The sequence below is a fragment of the Oryctolagus cuniculus genome, chromosome X, assembly GCF_964237555.1.
Source record: "Oryctolagus cuniculus chromosome X, mOryCun1.1, whole genome shotgun sequence".
NCBI classification, from domain to species: Eukaryota; Metazoa; Chordata; class Mammalia; order Lagomorpha; family Leporidae; genus Oryctolagus; species Oryctolagus cuniculus.
The window spans coordinates 103,016,829-103,030,040 of NC_091453.1; the positions used below are offsets into that span (position 1 = coordinate 103,016,829).

General features: G+C 41.6%; 1 protein-coding gene across 7 annotated transcripts in view; it reads right to left on the bottom strand.

Moving 5' to 3' along the window:
• Positions 1-12,687, bottom strand: part of TENM1 (teneurin transmembrane protein 1) — an 867,710-nt gene extending 855,023 nt beyond the window's left edge. For 4 of the 7 annotated variants that reach the window (XM_051827790.2, XM_051827788.2, XM_051827787.2 and 1 more), the window contains exon 1: positions 11,088-12,106. The gene's annotated coding sequence lies outside the window, so the exon portion shown is untranslated. Of the gene's footprint in view, positions 1-11,083; positions 12,107-12,577 lie in introns of those variants that run through there. The other 3 variants (XM_051827789.2, XM_051827785.2, XM_051827786.2) reach the window with 2 other exon arrangements.
• Positions 12,688-13,212: the final 525 nt, after the last annotated feature.

Below are 13,212 nucleotides of genomic sequence, written 5' to 3' on the forward strand. Positions count from 1 at the left end.
CAGGTCTCCCAGATGGATGGCAGGAATCCAATTACTTCATGATGGAACAAAGCCATTCTCACTCATTGCCCCAAAGATAGATAAACATCAGAATGTATTATTTGCCCCTGAATCTTAATTGGATCTCACATCCTATTGTCTTTACATCCCACCCCCACATTCTTCCCCAGGTTCAAATGCCCCATAGCCACATGAAAAGGCTGGTTCTGAGGAATTCACCTCCACCTGCTGCCCCCTACCCCTATCCCAACCCCTAGTCCTCCTAAGATATAAAAAGGCCTGGCCCTAGGGTCAGGCCTCCTGCCACATGTTCCATCAGTGTGCAGGCTGGCAGTTGGTCACCCACCTCTGTGGATTTATATTCTCTGAATAAATTTGGTTTGGCTATAGATTCATATACTGCCTCCTCTGTTCTGTGCCTCTTTTCCTAATACTTCAGCTAGCACCTTCTGGCTTCCAGGATGCACATTAGCAGGAAGCTGCAATCAGAAAGGTGCCAGGACTCGAATACTGGTACTCACATATGGGATGCAGGTGTTCCAAGCAGTATCTTAACTGCTGCACCAAATTCCTGACCTACCACCCCCACCCAATCCACCACACTAATATTATATTTTACAACTCAATCACATATTCCTCAATATAAAGTCCTTGTCTGGTTCAGTAGACTCTGCTAGAAAATAGTGCATTTCATGATTTTGCATAAAACCCACTATTTTCCATGATAACTCTCCATGCAGAAAGATATTAACACATTCATGCATTCCACAAACATGTACTGTGTATACCTGTCTGTCAGGTATATAGAGGTAAATAAAATCAGACAATATCCATGACTTCTGTTTCCCAGATCCAAATAGAAAACAAAATAGCGCTATCTTGTGCCAGGTTGGTATTAACCATTGGTAATTTAGCCCTGTATCCTTTCACAATCCTTATGTCATGTAGAATATGATTGTTCGTATTCCCTGAGTAAAAATTTCTAGCCACTCTTTAAGAATTAATCCAAATGACCTATCCTTTACAAAACTATATCAACTTTTGTGTCTCCACAGCATTAATTATTCCTCTACTAAGTCATTTGTTATATGATTGGAATATGCTTGTGTGTCTGTCCCCTCTGCTAGATGGCAAGTTTGTTGAATGTATCCCCAGGTAAACAGGGGTATTCAGACTGGTTTGGTAAATGAGTGAATGAATGAAAGAATAATCAGATGAAGAATTTCCATCATGAGGATTGTACTATGTCCAATCTCACATAATACCGAAGTCTCTAGCCAAAGAAGAGGCCACGAGACCTGGAAATTTTTTAGTGGAAAATCCTTGCGACTGTAAGACTCATGCAGAGAGCTCTTTGCAAATGTCTTTTTTTTTTCTGTCTCTTCAACCACAGAGAAGTATCAAGTATTTTGCTAAATGTCTGAGACCAGTGCTCTCTCGCTGTGTCTATTGCCATTTTACACATTTTCTTAAACATGTTTTACATAAATGTATTGCTAAAAATTCCTCTCTTCCATGTTAAATTCACTGATAAACTATTTCCTTTCCACTGAATTCTAATTGTTTACATTAAAATTACCTCACTTTCACAAGTTGTCCAATGTTTCAGCAAGGCAATAACTCAAATAGAGGAAAAGAACAAAACAATGAAAAAAGTAGCACCTCTGTGTTAACACTTCATGGATTCCAAACCAAAAATAAGTGGTGTCACATCTAAGTGTTAAGATTTTATTAGACAAAACATGAAAGATAAGTCACAAAGGCACTCTGTATGAATACATGCACAGAGTAAAACTATAATAAAGAATACCAATCCAGAAAATCAGGGTGTCATTTTAGCTTCTACCCAAGATACTTGCAAGAATGTATGAGCCAAAGACAATATAAAGAATTATATGTCACTTTATAGCTATAATTCCTTAGGAGCTACATAAAGAATTGGTCAGAATTGGACTAATAAAATGAGTCAGAACTCCCAATGCTTTGGTGACTGTTTCACATTTTATTTCCTTTATTGTAAACCTGTATACCACCTCAACCCTTGGAAATTGTGTGTGTGTGTGTGTGTGTGTGTGTGAGAGAGAGAGAGAGAGAGAGAGAGAAATAAGAGTGATTTTACTGATACTGAATCTTCTCAAGTCTAAGCAATAAGCATCAATTGGCCAATCAACTGCATAGCTTTCTCCCTTAGAGGTCACTAGATCTCATTAGTGAAATTAATACTACCTTCCCAAAAGGAGTTCCTTTATTTGACTTGCTTAGCAATTCTGTCAATGCTTCCCTACATTGCTTACAGGTTTAAACCTATAATGATTCACAGTCACAGAAACATGTTCATTTGAAGTTTGGCAAAAACAAATAGGTGACATATGTATACATTTCTGTAAATAATGTTTATGAAATCCACATCAAAAATGTATATATACGTTTTAGTTAATACTCATTTAGAAAAAAAATTGCTCCACACACATATACATAAACACATTTTGGGGGCTAGTTCATACAGCAGCAGATCACATCAATATCACTCAAATGCTTGCAATTATGCAGAGCAGCTTTAAAAAAGAAAATCATTAATGGTAAAGGTGGGGGGGTTAATGCACAGAGTATAAATTCAAATTGTTGATCATAAACATTTTGTTGATAAGAGTTGAGTTAGCTAGGAACAGAGCCAAAATTTCAGGTTTAGATGGCTTCCAGCCACTGTGTGGTTGTAGTATATTTATACACCTCTATATTTAAACGCAGGTGGTAATTAGCAAGATTGAGACACCTTTAATAAGGCATCATCATAGGTGCAAAGGATGTGTAGCATAAGATGAGTTCATTATCAATAACTTTCCTGAATTAATCATCTCTTAGGACATTTAATTTTAAATGTACCTGAAAAAACCTGGATTATTGAGATAGACCATCTGCAGTATTTTTTACTAATTTCTCTGTACAACAGAAGGATTTTCTTAAAATGTGTGCATGCATCTGGGGCACATGGATTGCAATATCTAATAAACCAATTGTCCATCTAATCTGGCACCTTCTCTTTGACAGGTGTCTACACCAGATAGAGGCATTAAAGGCAATATACACAGTTAGAATCCACCAATTATGCAAAACCATGCAACTGGGAAATTTTCTCTTTGACCTTAGCCAGTGATCAGATTTTCCCTGAACTATGCAAACTAATAGCTGTGTACTTTTATTTTGGCCATCTTAAAACCTCTCACTTATATAAGCAGATAAAAATATAAACTGAGGGGCCAGTGCCTTGGCTCACTTGGTTAATCCTCCGCCTGCAGCGCCGGCATCCCATATGGGCACCAGGTTCTAGTCCCGGTTGCTCCTCTTCCAGTCCAGCTCTCTGCTGTGGCCCGGGAAGGCAGTGGAGGATGGCCCAAGTGCTTCGGTGCCTGCACCCGCGTGGGAGACCAGGAAGAAGTACCTGGTTCCTGGCTTTGGATTGGCATAGCTCCAGCCGTAGTGGCCATTTGGCAGGTGAACCAACGGAAGGAAGACCTTTCTCTCTGTCTCTCTCCCTCACTGTCTAACTCTATCTGTCAAATAAATAAAAAAAACTGATACCAAACATTAAAATGAAAATGGATTTCCTTTAATATAAACATATAGGGATTATATTGCCAGTTACATCAGCATTCTGAACATATATAACACTTTTCATCTAAATGGACAAACAATTGTGGAGTAAATAATTAGTAATTTCAAGAGGGAAACTAAGGTTAATAACTATAAAAACTGCAAAGACTCATTGATCAAATATTTGGAACCATTCAGATAGTTGACTGACTTTTTTCATTGTGTATCCAAATGCCAAGCATTTGCTGAAAGGTTAGAGGAAATAACACAGGATGTAGATATTAGAAAATTTACATGTTCAAATTAGATGATTGACTTAATCTTTTGAGTTTAATCAGGCATGTGGTTGTCACAAAGATATAACTCAAGTAGCATCAATAAATTAATAATATCTGAAATTCAACACTCAGCAACTGGCTTCTAATATCCCCAATATTTACAAAAATGTAAACACCATTTTTGAAAACTATTAAATAATTACTTCATTTTATCATTAATTCTGTCTGGGATATTTATTTATTTACTTATTTATTTTTTTGACAGGCAGAGTGCACAGTGAGAGAGAGACAGAGAGAAAGGTCTTCCTTTTTTTTTCCATTGGTTCAACCCCCAATGACCGCCGCGGCCAGCGTGCTGCAGCCGGCGCACCACACTGATCCGAAGTCAGGAGCCAGGTGCTTCCCCTGGTCTCCCTTGAGGGTGCAGGGCCCAAGCACTTGGGCCATCCTCCACTGCACTCCCGGGCCACAGCAGAGAGTTGGACTAGAAGAGGAGCAACCGGGACAGAATCCGGTGCCCCGACCGGGACTAGAACCTGGGGTGCCAGCACCGCAGGAGGAGGATTAGCCTAGTGAGCTGCGGCCCCGGCCAATATTTATATTTTTTAAATTCTATTCACTTTAAAACAGAAGAGTAGCTTCTAACACACACACACCCAAACATATTAATATGTAAAGGGACTTCAAAAAGTTCATGGAAAATCTTTATTAAAAGATTATTTTATTTTGCTGCAAAAAAGAGTTTCAAAGTCCATGCCCAGTGTTTTGCTTGTTTTTCCCCATAATATGGATTTTCCACAAACTTTTTGAACACCCCATTATAGGCATGGATTTTAAAAATTTTGTACCAAAATAAGATTATATTCTAATTCCATTTTCCATAAGTTTTTTTAAGATTTTATTTATTTATTTATTTCAGAGGCAGAGCTACAGACACAGACAGGGAGAGACAGAGAGGTCTTCCATCCACTGGCCCAACCCCCAAAGGGCCGCAAAGGGCTGAGCTGATCCGAAGCCAGAAGCCAGGAGCCTCCTCCAGGTCCCCCATGTGGGGGCAGGGTCCTAAGACCTTGGGCCACCCCTCACTGCTTTCCCAGGCTGTACCAGGGAGCTGAACCAGAAGAGAAGCAGCCAGAGACGAACCAGCACCCACATGGGAACGCTAGCACTACAGACAGAGGCCTAGCCACTATGTCACAGCGCCAGCCTCTCCATAAGCTTTTAAAAGTAATCCTGTGTGTGTGTGTGTGTGTTTTAATTCTTTTGTTCATTACCAGAATCATTTTGGGAACTTTGTTTTTCCTAGTAATAATGTGTTTATAGCTATGAATTCACAGAAAAATAAATATTTTTTCAAGACCTTTAGTGTGTATTGCAAAAGATTTAACATAGATTGTAATTCATCTCATGTTAGAGTGATTCCAAAATTCAAATCTTAAGTTGTAATCAGCCACAAAAATGTTAACAACAGAATATGAGAAATATTAAAGGCAATATTCATATTGTTGACTACTTTTCAATCGACAACTTTGTCGACTACAATTAAAATAATCAGTATGCTGTATGGTGATGGATAAAATGACTGTTGTAAAGATTTAAAAAAATGTATTCAAATTCAGTTGGTCTCTGTAGTAAAAATGTGGGGCATAGATATTTTAATAAAATTGTTTTTCCTATTTTAAAAATAAAAGTAACCAATTGTAGTGGAAAATTTAAGCATCATTTATAGTTTTACTGTGAAGGCTAACTAGGGCTCTTCAAAGTCTACAAAATCATAATTTCAAAAAACATTTTTAATATCATAGCTATTATGAAGCTATTTTACAGCTGTGAATGTCCTAGTAGAACAAAAACACTTTGTAGAATACATAAATACCAACAAGAATGCACAAATGAAACCTCTATTTCTGTGATTATGTTAAAAGAACGGCTTGAGTAGGGACAAAGAAGGTTGCAGTAAGATTTTCAGAAAAATGACAAGAGATGGCACTGATTTTTGTTCTGCTTAATCATTTATTTCTAACAAATTCAATTCCCCAGCCTTTTACAGTTACTTTCAGGGACCAACAGACTGGCATGAAATTAAATTAACAAGCAGGTTCCCATCCTGAATTAGTGACTCCCAGCTGTCTGTCCCATCTAGTTTCCATGGCAGTAGAAGAATTGGTAGAAAATGAGGTAGAGGAAACTGTAAGAAGCCAACATATTATACCCTTTAAGGTGATTTCTTTAAACCAATGAATTAGTATAGGCAAGTGGAAGTGTAGAATTGAAGTTAAAGTTTTTAATTTTTTGGCTTGTTGAAAGACCAGAGTGTTTCTGTTTTTGTAACTGGTGGATAATGTAAGCAGTATCACACATTTCATAGAAGGCTGTAGATTCAGGGTTGCATTTAATTCATTATAGATTAAACCAAGAGTGTTTAAGATATTATACATGCATTTGAAACTGTTTCATTTCATTTTTCTTTCTATTTTCTATTTATACTTTTTTCCTATTTTGACATAAATATTAAGAGTCATCATCCTTTAAATGACTTCCAAATACTCAGAAATGAAGTAACACATTCTCTCAATCAATCAAATGTCGAAGCAGTAGGATGGTTGACAGAACTTTGCACATACTTATTTGGGTGTCACTTAGATACAGACATAAGTATCAAGAAAAACAAAGTTAATTTTGGCACAATCCTACAATAATCACAGATATAAAGACTCCAAGTTAGAGCTTCACAGGAAATGATCCCCTGGTATGAAAAGAGATTTCTAACACATTGTCATGCGTCCATTTTCCAATTAACGTATCCACTCTTACAGTTAGTGTAGGGCAAACCCAGTATTTCAGAATCATTACATCACATTAAAAACATCATCCAAGAGGTAGTGGTTAGTTGGCACATAATACATGTTTCACCATATGCTATTGTTTACCTAAAGTAGAGGCTTGGACAGGAAGTACAATTTGGAATAATTTTTTAAGTTGTCAATTATCCAAGATTATACTTTCAAGTCTAGAAATGAGTCCTGAAGTTATATAAGAATTTAACGGGTTTCATTTATTATACTATCTCTATATATATTACTAGTTTTAAAATATTAGGGGTTGACATCAACTGTAAAATTATTTACTGTCTCCAATTAAAACTAGTTCACTTAAATTATACACAGAAATGTTACCACTGCAATTGACATAAATATTGCTTTATAATAATTTTCAGTTTACGTTATCTTATTCCAATTTCCTCAGCCCAGGTTTCATGGGTTCCAAATGTGAGCAATTTTGTTAGTCTTGGTAAGTTGTGCCACAGTGCATCTAGCAAACTACAAAATCTCTATACATTATATAAATTGTCATAACAGAACACAAAATACTGAAGATACACCTAGGGTTGGACCATCCAGGTTGTTAAGAACAATCAAAAGATTTGTGAAGGTTTTTATAGCATTTTCTGCTCAAATTAAGCATGGTTCTAGCTGGTTCTGTTTCATATTTACTTTATGCTGTTCTTTAAAAAAATCATTGGAAAACATAAAATAATAGAAATAATAGATCAAGTCAGGATTGATATACTAATGTTATCCTACTAATTATATATAATTATTAAATTGGGTAAAAAATTACATTGTCACTTTTACTGAAAAGAAAATAGTAATCTTCATTCAAAAGTAGTTATCTAATCTAGTACTCAGAATTTGAGGATGATTTAAAGCTGTTACTGTATATTTGAACAACTCTTAAATTTGTGTTTTTAATTTTTATAATCAGTAGATACATTTACAGATATGGATATATGCTGTTAATTAGAACAGCCAAATTCTGTATCTTACAATATTTTTCATCTGCCTGTAGTTTTGCTAGTCATCTTGTTCAAACCTTCCTTCCAAGTGGAAAGTTATGGGGAATATTTTAAAAGTAGGCACAAGTGATTGTTTTTGAGGTTAAAATCCTCAGCAATTTAAGAAACATATTTTTAATAAAATGATGCTACATGTTTTATATCAGATGCATGACATTCACATGAGATTACTTCCAAGTGAGTGTTACATGTGTCTCTATGCATGTATGTCTGTGCGAGAGGAAAACAAATACGAGTCCTATAAGAAAATTTGTTTTCACTAAAAAAATCATTCATTGAGTTAGGTGTTCAAAATACTTAACCTTATTTTACCTCCTTAAGTCTTTCATAAGTAAGCAAATAAATAAATAAATGCCTAACAATAACAACAATAATAATAATAAATTAACTTGTTGGGAAAGCCTAGAAATTTATTACCTAATCTAAAGCAAGAACTTAATAATTGTACTTAAATGTGAAACCCATGGGCTTTTGGGAAAACCAAGCTTCAAGCAAAAATTGCAGGAATTCTAAAACGCCTATCTCTAACACAGAATGTAAAAAAAAAATTATGTTAATTAAAACTACAATTCCTTGCCACGTCTAAGTTTTAGAGGCTGTCGTGGGAAATAAATTTCCACTAAGCCTTCTGTTTTCAGAAGCAACATATCTAAAAATATTTTGCAGTTTGACCATTTAAAATATATCATACAGAATAATCGAATGTTAGACTTTTCTGCTTCAGCAAGAATCTTTGTATTAAAGGCATCAGAGAAGTACAATTACTATGAGGGAAACTACGATCATGTCAGTATTATTTACACACATGATAGCTGAATTGAAACACTGAGACCTTTAGAGTGTTCAGGCTTGGGGAGTAGGCCTTTGAATGAGATGATGGTTGCATATAATAGAATTTTACTTTTTAAATACATCTATATGTTTGAATAGTTGAGATCTCACTTAATCACCCTTACAGCACAATGATTCTACGGAGCATTCTTCCCTTCAGCTCCCTTGTATATTTTGCTAAATGACATGACTAATTCTTAATTGGGACCTAGCTTAATGGTAAACATTACTTCATGCACTCAAAAATACTTATTCTCTTTCTACTATGGTCTGGCATTATGCTAAGGACTGAAGTCATTAGTTTTATTATGCAAATGCTAACATTTCTCCATAGAGTTGTTTTCCAGAAACACCTGTTTTCCCAAAAACGTTCTGGTCAACAATCTGAAAACTTTTAAATAACATTCAGGGCATGGATTCATCTTAGAAATTACCTGCACTCCTTTTCAAATATATTTTGCAACTTCCTTTTATTACCATTAAAAGTTTCCAACATTACTTGGCATCCCTAAAAGCTTTCAACTATTTTTTACAGCGTTGCAATAGTACATTATTTAACACATCACAAAAAAAAGTCTTATGAACTTGGACATAAAAATGGCAAAGCTGGGATTAAGCTTTTCCAGTTATTTATTTGAAGGATCATACTATGCTTTATGAAAATGCATTTTTCCCCACATTGCAGATATGAAGAGCAAGGGGCGGGAGTAAGCTAGCAAGCAAACGCTAGGTAATCAGGCTGCAGAAGTTAAAACTGTGGATCACTTTTTCATTTAAAAAGAAAAAGAAGAAGAAAAAAGAAGCCTTTCCTTCTTAGGATGTACTCCTTCCTTCCTGGCAGTACCAAAGCACCTCTGCTCCAGATCAGAAGATTTAGGACCAAGAAATGGACCAGGATATGTGAGCCAAAGGATATAATGGAGCAGACATTTGCAATGTCTTCGTCAAACAGACTAAGAGCAGCAATTGATTCTCACAGTGCAACGTACCTGGCTTGTTAATTATTATCAAAGAACAACAATCTAAAATTCAAGTTAGCTGTCTTTGACCCTTACTTTCCACATTCGCGATCAATTAAATGTTAATCTAACAGTACCTATTACAGTCCACTGGGGTGTTTCGCTTCCTTTTGGTTTCTAAGACCGAATAGCTATTAATTTTCCTTCTGTGGTACTGGGAACTTCTCTTTGTATTTCTTCGGGCCACCTCGAATGTGCTTCCGGATTGGCATTCCAGGAAAAAATGGGAAAGTTCAGGGCGTCTCCTGACCAATTGTTTCATACTGAAGATGTAGAGGTTTTCTACCCATATTAGCATATTGCCAGTAGCAGTGGTGCTAAACCCGAAGCCGTGGACGGCGAGTACGAGCTGCAAAGGAGCCCCCGCCCCTGCCCCTACCCTCCCAGCGGCGAAATAGACGTGGAGAGGATATCTACTAGTGGCGTGAGATCGTCTGTCTCCGCAATTGTAAACAACCGACTGCACTGGTCCGCCGAAATGTTTAAATACATCCCTATTTGCAAACAGATCCACTCACCAAGTAGCGCTAAACAGTCTCCCCTTCTCCACCTCTAAGCAAAGCATCCTAAACCTGAATTGGCAATCTACCCGTCGTGGAGTAGAAAAAAAGTGAGGTTACATTTCTCCAGCCGTGCCTAGCGGGTGACTGACGCACGGCAGATGTGCTGACCGTGGCTGGATCTCGGGAACCAAGTGTCGGGATAAAATGCGAAAGCACACAAATCGGCGCAGTTGGGCGAGTGGTTAAAGCCAACACCGACGGCTTCTGGACTACGGACTGCTCGTAAAGACTCTCTTTTGACCAAGATTGGAGTGTAGGGAGGGCACATCCAGGGTGGGCCTCGACGACTTAGGTAAGGAGGTGAGTTCCTCCCCCACCTCAACTTGGGCTCTCTGAGTGAGCTTCATGTAGGAAATCGGAAGGAAGCAAACAGGTACTAAACTACGTCCCAGTCCCTGTGCATTTTGTCTTATAAAGCAGGAGCCAAACCCAGAGCCCCCGGGCGGACGCTCCAGGTAGGTAGAAGGGATGCCGACGGAGAGGTGCTCCCTTCTCCTTTTCAGTAAGGAGCCCCCACCCCCACCCCCAGCATCCAGGTCCACTTGTTAGAGCGTCCGGTCTGCTCAAGAGCCGAGAAAAGGGGCCCCCTCTCAGAACTGGAGGAGTTGGTTGGCAAAAGTGCCCCCTGAGAAGCTCAGCAAACCCTCGAAGGGCAGCGCCCCCAGGGCCCACTGGAAGCTTGAACTGCCAACGAGGCCGACCTCCTATCTCCCCAGGGTGGTCCAAAGCTCCAGCGCCGGCGGAGATCGCAAGAAAAGGGTTGCAGTGGTTCTGCCACCTCGGGCAAGAGTCCCAGAGCGGGCGCAACCAGCCGCACATAGCAGGGAGCAGACATCCGCCGCCCGCAGCCTCGGGGCGAAGTTCGCCCCGAGACTTGGGGTGGAAGGTGGAGGGTTGGCGGGCGGGAGAGAAAGGAGAAGGAGGTGGGAGGCGTGAGAAACGCACCTACCTAGTCCAGGCGCAAGTTTCGGTAGTGTCCCCAGGTGCGGTCCCCCGCCCCCTCGCCAGGTGCTCAGCAATGCCGGGCGATGCCAGTGCCCGGGACTCCGGGCGTCTCGGCCGGTTCCTGCGGGAAACGACTGTAAATCCACATTACTGTTCGAGCTGCCGCTCGGGCCCCCGCATCGCTCTCCTCCAGCGGGCGGCGGCGGTGCTCTCAGCCAGTGTCCGCCGAGGGGCAAGAACCGAACCTGTCTATTACGGCGCCAGCGGACGACAGCTGGCAGGAGGGTGCTTGCGTCCGGGAACGTTTGTTTGTGCCAGAGTGGGGATACGTGTGTGTCTGTGAAAGAAAGAGTGTGTGCGTGTGTGTGAGAGCAGAAAGGGCGAGCTCAACCCCCGGGGCACTCGGAGGTGAACTCCGGACTGAGCCGGAGCCCGCCGCGCTCCCGGGTGCGGGGCGTCTGCACGGCTGATGGCTGTGCTGATGTTGCCGTGGCCGCCGCCGCCGCGCTCTAAGGCTGGTCGCGGTGGTGCAAAAAATGTTTCTCCGCTACTCGAGACCAAAAAACCTGCCCTGTCTACTGAGCATGCCCGGTTTGACAGCTCCACAGCCGAGGTTGTTTTTTTTTTTTTTTTTCCTCCCTTTTCCCCAAGACTCCAGGTTTTAGCCGCAGCTGAGACAGGGTGGGGGAGGGAGGAGGCGGAGGAGGAAGAAGAGGAGGGCTGAAGGAGCAGGTAGCGGGTGCTGAGACAGGGAAGTGGCCACCAGAAAGATAAGGGTGTTAGAGGGTCAGAAAGAAAAAGCTGGCTATGGGTGGAGAGGAACATGGGTCAAGAAAATTTAGATTTCGTACTACAATGGGTAGGTTGCTGACCAGGGAACTCGCACCACCAGTTTTTAATATTTTCTCCCGAGCTACCGGTAGGGAGGGAGATTCAGGGAGTGTTTGTCAAACCCAGGATCAATCTGGGACAGTGTTCCCTAGTTCTGACATACACAAACACGCCCGTGTACACACACACACACACACACACACACACCCTACACAGCAGCGCGAACCGTGCTTCGATGTGTAAAGAACGCCTCAGGACTGACTGAGAAAGAATGAGAAGTCTCTTGCCAGCACAAGTTTGGCGAAAAGAAAAGAAAACAAAAATGAGGGGGAGAAATTGTTTGGGTTTCTCCTGTCTCTGCCGTCTCTGCCGCCTTCCAGAAAAGCCAAGCCCGTGAATTCGGGGCGTAAGCGACCGACAAGCTCTCGGGTGTCGGTTGGTGAGCGAGCACTGCCGGCTGCCTCCCGCTGACAATATGACCCCGGCGCGCCAAGGCCGGCCGCACGCAGCCTCTTGGCGGCGCATCGGGTCAGCTATGACTGCGCTCCCCCAGAGGGGGCCGGGAACGAGGAGCACTCTGGCTTCTGCCCCGCCTGGTCGCCTTAGCCCCTCAGCCCACCAAACAGCTCTGCCCCTCACCCAGCCCAGCAAAAGGGCACGTACCCAGGCGAACTCTGCTTGCTACCCAAGCCCTGGATTTCTTCTTTCCCACCCTCCTCAGCTTCCTCGAAAAAGCGGAGAAGCGGAATCTGCACTCCCAGAAACTCGCTTCGGGAGCCGTAAGAGTCCTACTGGGCATGCTCAGGACTTGGGGCGCCTCGCATGGATGGACTCTCCAGCCCCTCACACCTGCACGGCGGGGCCGGCTACGAGTCTGAAGTAGGAAGCATTGGCGCCCGCTTGAAGCAAGGCCTGGTTCCGGGAAGGGCGGCGGCGACGCCCACACCAACCTTCTTCCTGGCTTCCCAGAGCGCGAGAGAGAGACCGTGGGAGATACCAAGTGCCGAGCCAGGGGAGCTGCACCAACTGGAGAAAACAAGTCTTGCGGACTCCCAGGTCCCCTGCCCCCAGCGTCACCCCAGCCATAGGCAGGTAGGGGGCGTGCAGAGCAAGGAGAGGATCCCACGTGTGTTCCCAGGGACTGCTAGCCTGTAGGTAAAGAAACGATAACGCCAAGAGTCGAACCTTCTCTGGGCGAAGGACGTTTAGCGATGGTTTTCTTGAGTGAAGAAAGAAGGGTGTGTGCGCGCGTGTGTTTGTGCATGTGTTTTAATTTCCGTCCGCAAGAACTGAGAGCG